This window comes from Helianthus annuus, chromosome 14 (assembly GCF_002127325.2).
Source record: "Helianthus annuus cultivar XRQ/B chromosome 14, HanXRQr2.0-SUNRISE, whole genome shotgun sequence".
NCBI classification, from domain to species: domain Eukaryota; kingdom Viridiplantae; phylum Streptophyta; class Magnoliopsida; order Asterales; family Asteraceae; genus Helianthus; species Helianthus annuus.
This window is the reverse complement of record NC_035446.2, coordinates 172,539,867-172,548,480: the sequence shown is the minus strand read 5'-3', so window position 1 is coordinate 172,548,480 and position 8,614 is coordinate 172,539,867. Positions and strand designations below refer to the sequence as shown.

The 8,614-nt window shown below is 35.2% G+C and overlaps 1 long non-coding RNA gene across 1 annotated transcript; it reads right to left on the bottom strand.

The window, feature by feature from the left end:
• Positions 1–3,360: 3,360 nt before the first annotated feature.
• Positions 3,361–6,344, bottom strand: LOC110905153. Its single transcript, XR_002572933.2, has 4 exons — positions 6,166–6,344; positions 4,573–4,642; positions 3,626–3,866; positions 3,361–3,544 (listed from the first exon to the last, which is right to left on the bottom strand). It is a non-coding gene; the product is annotated as an uncharacterized LOC110905153 (long non-coding RNA).
• Positions 6,345–8,614: the final 2,270 nt, after the last annotated feature.

Genomic DNA, 8,614 nt, shown 5'->3' with positions numbered 1-8,614 from the left:
TATATACACAATTATATTTTACAAACTATAGGGGCCTATTTTGACATTTTGTGAAACTATAAGTTAAGGGACTTGTTTGTCATTATTTGAAACTTGCTTTAAAAATGGTTAAAACCAAGTCCAGGGACTAAACTGTCATTTATTGAAAGTTATAGTCTAGGGGTTATTTTGACATTATTTAAAAGTACAAAGTATTGGGCATAAAATGTAATTATTGAAATCTAAAGTATAAGGGTTGAAATTGCCTTGTTTGAAACTTATTTTAACTCTAAAATCTTAACCGAGTTAAATGTTGAATAAGAAATCCTTTAAAAAAATTAACTTAGTTAACTACGTTAATTAGAATAACCAAAAAGGGGGGTTTCTTGTATAACCCGCCCCTTAGCAAGGATCGAACCCGGACCACTCGTGTAAAAGCACCCCTTCTTTACCAGTTTATCCTCCTGTACAGGAGCTGATTGATACCCTAACATTAGTTGTTTTATACTTAAAAAAAAATAACTTAGTTAACTATGTTAATTAGAATAACAAAAAAGAGGGGGGGTTTCTTGTATAACCCGCCCCTTAGCAAAGATCGAACCCGGACTACTTGTGTAAAAGCACCCCTTCTTTAGCTGATTGATATCCTAACATTAGTTGTTTTATACACTTCTTAAAATCCAACCGGGCACACACCTTTTATTTTCTTTTTACGTTTTTTATCACTTTTATAAAAACTAACATTTTTATAAACTCATATACATCAAACCTGATTTACTAAAAATATAAACTATAATTATTTCCGGTTTTATCTAATTATTATGAATTAAGTTAGTTTTAATCTTATTAAATTCAATAAAAATAGTAAACTAATTTTATAAAACCCTAAAATTTTTATATAATTATTTTAACATCAGAATGATGTTCGAAAATACAAAATTGATATTTTTCTCAAAATTTGATTTTTAACCAATTTAATCCAATAATTACATAGTTTTATTTGTTTAATTAATTATTTAAAAATAGTTAATTTATCAGAAAAATTTTGTTTCAGCCTTTGGTCGGGGTGTTACAATACAAACATTACAAATCGTTATATTCTGTTTTTTTCAAGAGTTTTGGACTATTTGTATACTGTCTGGCTACTACCATATAAAGAAAAGTTTGTTTCAGCCTGGACTAACACAAGCCCTAACTTTGGTCAACATACAACCAACAGAGTTGAAAGCCAACATGCTAAGTTTAAGAGATACCTTAAGGGGCCAAACAGCTCGCTCCATAGACTTGTGTGGCTTGTTGACAAAGTTGTAGAGTCACAACACATACAAATAAACCTCACTTTTCAGGATAGCCGGTCCTTGAAAATGGGGGACCACATGATATCATTCTTTGATAACCTACGTGGTAATGTTTCCCTGAAAGCATTAGATTTGTTGCTTGTGGAGAAGAAAAAGATACGTACGTTGCTCGCAGCAGGGGGACTTGTGGTCACCAGCTTTTTACGAGTTGTGGGTTGCCATGTGCTTGTCGGATGGAGTGGTGGGAAAATACAAGTAATAAAAACAGGCTTCAACCGCTTATTCTACTTCATATGAATACCCACCCCCCTCATTTCTAACTATTGTTTTTAAAATACAGATTGCAAAATTCATCTTACCGCCGTAGACAAATTCTGGACAAAACTAGATTTCAATGCTGAAGAACTTAAGGAAGACGATAATAATCTTCGGGAGGAAATGGACAAAGTCATGCAACAACTAAAGGCGCAACCACCGATAGTGTTAAAAAGTATGTTGTCGAAGATAAAGGAGGTGGTGAATCCAAGTATGACTGACCATCAACCGCCTGAGGTACAACAAGATACTCGGGGGCGCCCAACCTCTAAAGCACAACAAAAAAAGAAGGAGGAGGTTGCGAGACGTAAAGATACCCAGTCCGAAGCAAAAGGCAAAATCCAAAAGAAGGACGAGGACGCTCAAAAGCCAGCAGTGCAACGCAGTCGTTCAAAGAAAAATAAGGCTAAAAAGACAGTTGAAATTATAGATGAAGATTTTCCACTGTTGGTGGGGGATAGGTACGTCAACAATCATTGACCTATATAATATCCTACGTATTTCCATACATACATTTTCCCTGATAAAGATTTTCCACAATATATTTTCCAATTACAGGTACAAAAACATGATCGATCGTTTTAAGGACTGGTTTCCATCTATGTATCGGAGATACATAACACATATGGAAGATGCCCAGCCTGACGGTAACTGTTGGTTTCGATTGGTGGCTATGGGTTTGGGGTTGGACCAGAATGCTTGGATGTGGGTCCGCCAAGAGCTACTGGATGAGATGTTCATTAACAAAGCCCGGTGGTGGCCTATTCTTGACTCTTTTGATCCGGGATTTTACACTACAGTATATCGATCAATAAACTAGTTGCACGTGGAACCTGCACCAATGGCATGCTGGATGTTCTTGCCATACGTCGGATTGTTGGTGGCTCAAAAATTTGGTGTGGTTGTTCAACATTTAAGCAATTGTGTTTGTCAAACATACTTTCCCATGTTTGATGGTCCGGCGGAGGGCCATTCTGTTCTTTCGATTGCCTATGTGGAAGATGGCCATTTCATCATGGTTAAGTTAACGGATGATGGTCCGATGCCTCCACCGAATGGACAATGGAATATGTATCGAAGTACTGAATCTATGGAGTGGGCACTACAAGAAAACTGGGTTTTTAGTACGCGCAAAAGGGTCCTAAAATGCTATTTTATAGGACCTTTCATTTAATAGGACCAACGGTAAAAGCGTTTCATGTAAAGGGGTCGTAATAAGTCACAGAACTAAAAAAGCGTCCTAACATCTCAAATAAGATTATGAAACCAATTTTATGGTCGCGTAATATGTATTTGAAGAACCAAAATAGTGTTCTAATAAAAACATATTAGGACACTTTTACGATGTTCTAACATGTGCTTACATACTTTTAATTTTTTAATACACTTAAAATTGTTCTTAGAAACTAACTGATAGGACCCTTATGATGTAACATTATAGCTAATGTAGTATAAAGAAAAGGGTCCTAATATACCAAATAAGATTATGAAACCAATTTTATGGTCGCATAACATGTCTATAGACAACTCAAATAGCGTACTAAAAAGAACATATTAGAACACTTTTACAATGTTCTAACATGTGATTACCTACTTTTAATTTTTTGATACACATACAAGCGTCCTTAAAAATTAATTTATAGGACCCTTATGATATAGCGTTATAGCTACTTTAATATCAAGAAAATGGTCCTAATATCCCAAATAAGATTATAAAACCAATTTTATAAACAGACCATCCTAATAGTTATCGTATAACATCAACTAATGAAAGAAATAAAACTTCATTATACTTCAAATAAGCATGTTCATAACAAAAACACTAACCATAAATAAGTTATAACATTATCTAACATAAAGTCTTAACATTTAACAAAGAAATTAAAAGCAATTAAAGAAATAAGAAGCATAAAATCTTGAGTTATCATGTGTCCTCAATCCTCATGGACTACCTACAAATAAACCATCCATGTATAAGCATTAAGTTCCATGATATTAAAATTATTTGTATCACAAGTTTAACAAATACATACCGAGATGAATGGATAGGGCCAGGCATGGATGCATCAATACAATCTTGAATTGTAGAAAATAAACCATATTGTCTTACCAAGTTTCATCTTTTTTTATTGGTACTTGAACGTTTACCTCACACCATTCTGGTTCAATCTCTGTACCACCAACTAGATCATTTAGGTCCAAGCTCTGGACCCTTCCTCTTGCTACAGTCTCGGTAGAGTTTAGAATGCTTTTGAAGGAAACTTTATCTCCGACCTAAATTTTAGTTTTCAACAAATATTTATTAACTCTAGTCATAATAGTGCAAAAAATCATTTTACAAAAAAATTAAGAGTTGTATGCCATTTTAGTCCCTGTGGTTTGGGCCATTTTGTCAGTTTAGTCCAAAGGTTTCATTTTTAACTTGTGGGTCCAAAAAGGTTTTACCATTGTCATTTTAGTCCACTGGGTTAACTCCACCCATTTTTTTGTTAACGAGAAGACCAATTCGGTCATTTTATATGGCTGAATTGCCCTTTTAGTTAACAAAATTACATACAAACATACCGAATTGGCCTTCTCGTTAACAGAAAAAATGGATGAAATTAACCCAATGGATTAAAATGACAACTGTGAAACCTTTTTGGTCCCACAGGTTAAAAATGAAACCTTTGGACTAAACTGGCAAAATGGCCCAAACCACAGGGACTAAAATGGCATTTAACTCAAAAATTAATAAAGTTTTACACTAGCAGGCTAACATTCTTATAGAAAAACTAAAGAAAAATGGTTTGTTAAAACCTTGTCAAACAATTTACTGGGTTTGTTAAGTTGTTTATTTATTAGTTTATGAGTTAAAACTTTGTTAAACATTTTTTGCTGCAACAAAAAAGTCGATAGTAACCACCATTTGTATACCAGTATTTGCAGCGTCACTAGAAATATAATGCATTTGTAAGAGAGATATAATGCATTTGTATACCAGTATTTGCAGCGTCACTAGAAATCAGACCATCGAAATCAATATCCATGATGAGTTGGTAAAAGAATACCTGTGATTTGACAAAATTATATATTACTAAACTCGTTTAACATGCAAACATCTATTTTTAGTTTGGGTGTGTGAGTGTGTTAGAGACGGTGATTCATCGAACTTTATTAAGGGGGTTAAATATCCATGTATAAATCCTAGTCAACAACTATGATGGAAATAAAAAATAACAGGAAATGATGAGTTAACACACAAGTATCAACTAACGAGCCACAAGATATTGATGATTGCCACTATGAATCCATGGAAAAGAATGTATTGATGCACATAAAGAGTTCAAAAAATGAACAAAAAGAAATTGTAATAGGAACTAGCAACTTGCTTACTAGTTCCTACTACTAATGCTTTCATTGGGGACTTTTATCAAACACTTGGTGATCAGAAAATAGACAAAAATAATTTCATTCCAGCTACATCTCAACGTTGCAAGCCCATTCACAAAAAAGAAATATGATGGAGCCTATACAAATTCTACAGCAAAATTTTGCATAGAAATGGCAAAGAACACACAAATAAACTACATATGAATGTACACGCAAAAAAAATTGCCTCTCAAAGTCACAGAAATCACATGGAACAGATCAAAGATTAGAGGTCTAGATGATACGAACAGAAATCAGCGTTGGCCTGGATGATAAGAGGAGCAATCGTTGAAAAAAAATAAACTTTCAAAACTAATCAAACTAAGTAACTGCTTGACCTGTTTGACTAAATCTATAAAAAAAAACCTTCAAAACAAACCGTCCATTCTGACTCGTACATGATATTTCCCCAACCCAGTCTGACCCGTAGACTTTTACCAACCTCAGTCTAGTGCCCAAAATAGCCAATCAAGTTTAAAAGTGACCCGAAACTAACTATTTGGGCAAAATTGCCAGGTCTAAAGAAAAGATTTGATGACGTTTAAAACTTAACGTAAAGATATCTTGTTGGATCCAGCTCAAAGAAGGGCTACTTAGGTCTGCAAATGATTATATGACGGCTGAGTCGTCACATATCATGGGAGCTATAAAAACTATTTGTCTTGAACATAAACGTTTTGTAACAAAGAGCGTGTCAAACAACCCAAAACCCGTTTTGTAGTTCAAATGCAATTGTCAACACAGAATCTCTTAAAATAGATCCATGGTGATCTCTACCATACTAGTCCTTATGATAAACTTTCTTGCTATATTCTAAGTGGCAATACCGTCTAAAGAAAGAGATATACTATTCAACAATCAAACAATCAGATTGAAAAGATCCAATCTTTTATTGCTGTGTAGTAAGCCTGGCAACCAAGCAGGGGTTTCATTTTTTGTAAACGACAACCATTCATAAGCAACTTTTTATTGATCCAACTAAAAATGCAAATATTCTAACTACAAAAAAAATTAACAAACAACATTCTAGCATCAATAAAAAAATCAGGTTAAAATTCAACACAAAATTAATAAATTGTAAAAGTTTAAGTAAACAAGTAATCAATCAATCAAAGTCAAGTAAATAACGACTATTGACAAAAACTTCAAGAAAGGGGCAAACCTTACTCCTTAAAAATGAAGACTTGAAGGGTGTACGGAGGTTTCAGGGCGGAGTAGAGTCCGGAGAGAGGCGTAGCAACGGCGGTGGCAGGGGAGGGGGGGCGTTCGCGCGGTGCAGTGAGATGGGATGAGAATCAAACGCCGGTTTTTTTGGAGACGTGGGGTTTTAGTTTTTTAAGATGTGGGCTGTTGGGGTTATGTGGACCTTTTTTCTGTGGGCTTATCAGGTGTATAAAACGGTTCTTTTTTAAACAACCGGTTCAGTTATAAACCAAACCGCATTGGTCAACTTTTGTCATAATCGGCTTGTGACATAACTTGTTCGATTATTAACCGATTATTGGTTCAGTTTGAAACTGGTTGGGGTTGGTTAGAATCGGTTTGGGCAGGCCCAGTTGCCCAAACCGGATTTTTTATCTATCTACTGGGTTTGTTAAGTTGTTTATTTATTAGTTTATGAGTTAAAACCTTGTTAAACAATTTTTTTTGTTATTTTAGTTTTAGCCAAGGGTATCTTTTTTTTCAATATAGGTCACTGGTCACAAATGTTTTCATGGGTTACCTTACAAAATTCTACGGCATCACTTGAATTTCGGTTGCATATAAACAACAAATAAAAAAATTCAACGGGCTTACTTAACCTATACCTCTCACCACCACCACCACCTCTCACCACACCACCTCCGCCGGCCACCACCACTACTCACCACCACCACCACCGGCCACCACCACTACTGACCACCACCACCACTACCACTCACCACCACCACTCACCGGCCACCACCACTAGCGAATAATAAAACTCTAGAGAATAAGCGTAGCGTCCTATAAAACTAATATTTTATGACTCAAATATCAAGTGTCCTATTACGGTGTATTATAATAATACCACAATGATTAAGCGTCCTATAAAGTTTAAAGTTATAAGACCCAAGTGTCAAGTGTCCTGTTAAGTTAAGTTCTAATATGACTTCGACTAGAAAGGGTCCTATAACACTAAACATTTATGACTTAACTACAATGTGTCCTATTAAGTTATGTTATAATAGGACCCAAGATGATCAAGTGTCCTAATACAGTACCACATAATGGGACACTAACAATTAAATGTCTTATAAATTACTTTATTAGGATCTACATTTTAAGTGTTCTATTAAATGATATGATAATAGGACCCCAAAAAATCATCCATCGTATTAAATAGTTTTTTAGGACACCTGTTTAGTAGAGTATATTATAAAAGGACCCCAAAAGTTCATTAGTCCTATTAAATAGTTTTTTAAGACCCTTTTTTACAAGCGTCCCACAGAAAAAGTCCTAAAAAGCCATTTTTGTTGTAGTGGGGAGACAATGTACATGTCTCGTCTTTCACAAGGTAAGAAGTTACTTCGTAGTAATAGAAGTGTTCAAAGAGACTTTATTAACTTGTTGTAGTTTCTCGTTGTAACACGTAAAACTGTTTAATCGTATTATTATGTGTTTATTTTTTTTTTAATTTACATTCTATTATCTTTTGAATATAATGTAAGCAACATTTATTTTATAAAAAAAAATGTTAATTACATTGTTTTATAATGTAAAAACACTTATTTACATCACTATTTTTATTAAAAAAAGACATCATATGCAGCATATTGGGTAATGAGAGGTGTATACCAGACTCTATATGCCGCTCATAGCACAATAAGCGGCTGCTGGTAAGCAATCTATAAGCCACGTATTGGCCAATGAGGAGTGTATACCAACACAAACAACTTTTCAGCTCACTAAAGAGGGAAAACTAGATCAAAATCAATTCAACACACACACACACACACACACACCAAAACACCAAAAACACACACAACTCTCTCCCGTATACCATTTCTATCCCGTATCGAACCATACGGTGCGAATTTTCACAAGAGGTTAGTAATATCTTCATCTTTTCTTTTTTGTTATTGTTTTTTTACCGTTTTTTTTGTTTTGTTTTTTCTGAAATATTTTGGTTGTGGTGTTTGGCGATAGAGGTGTTTGACGGTGGTGGTTATTAGAGTGGTTTAGGTTAGGACGGTGGTGGTTGTTAGAGTGGTTGAGGTTAGGACGGTGGTGGTTGTATCTATGGGTTAGGGTTTGACGGTGGTTGTGAGTTGGCTGTGGTGGTTGTGGGTTGGCTGTGGTGGTTGTGGGTTGTCGTAATTTTATTAATATTTTGACAAAATATTAACTTTTAATTGGTGGTCCGGTATTTAATCCGATGGCCGGGGGTAATTGTGAGCAGTACGATTTTTTAGACTTCCCCCAGCGCAGTACGGAATACAGACTTTTTTCCAAGTTCAAGGGTATGAAAGTGAGGCAGCAGAGGGCTTATATTGGGACGCGTTACGGGAGTGTGGCGAGGAGCAGAGGGCCCGGGGTATAATCTGGGAAAATAACCCGCAGGATCGTATGTTTTTTTATGCGGCTGGGCC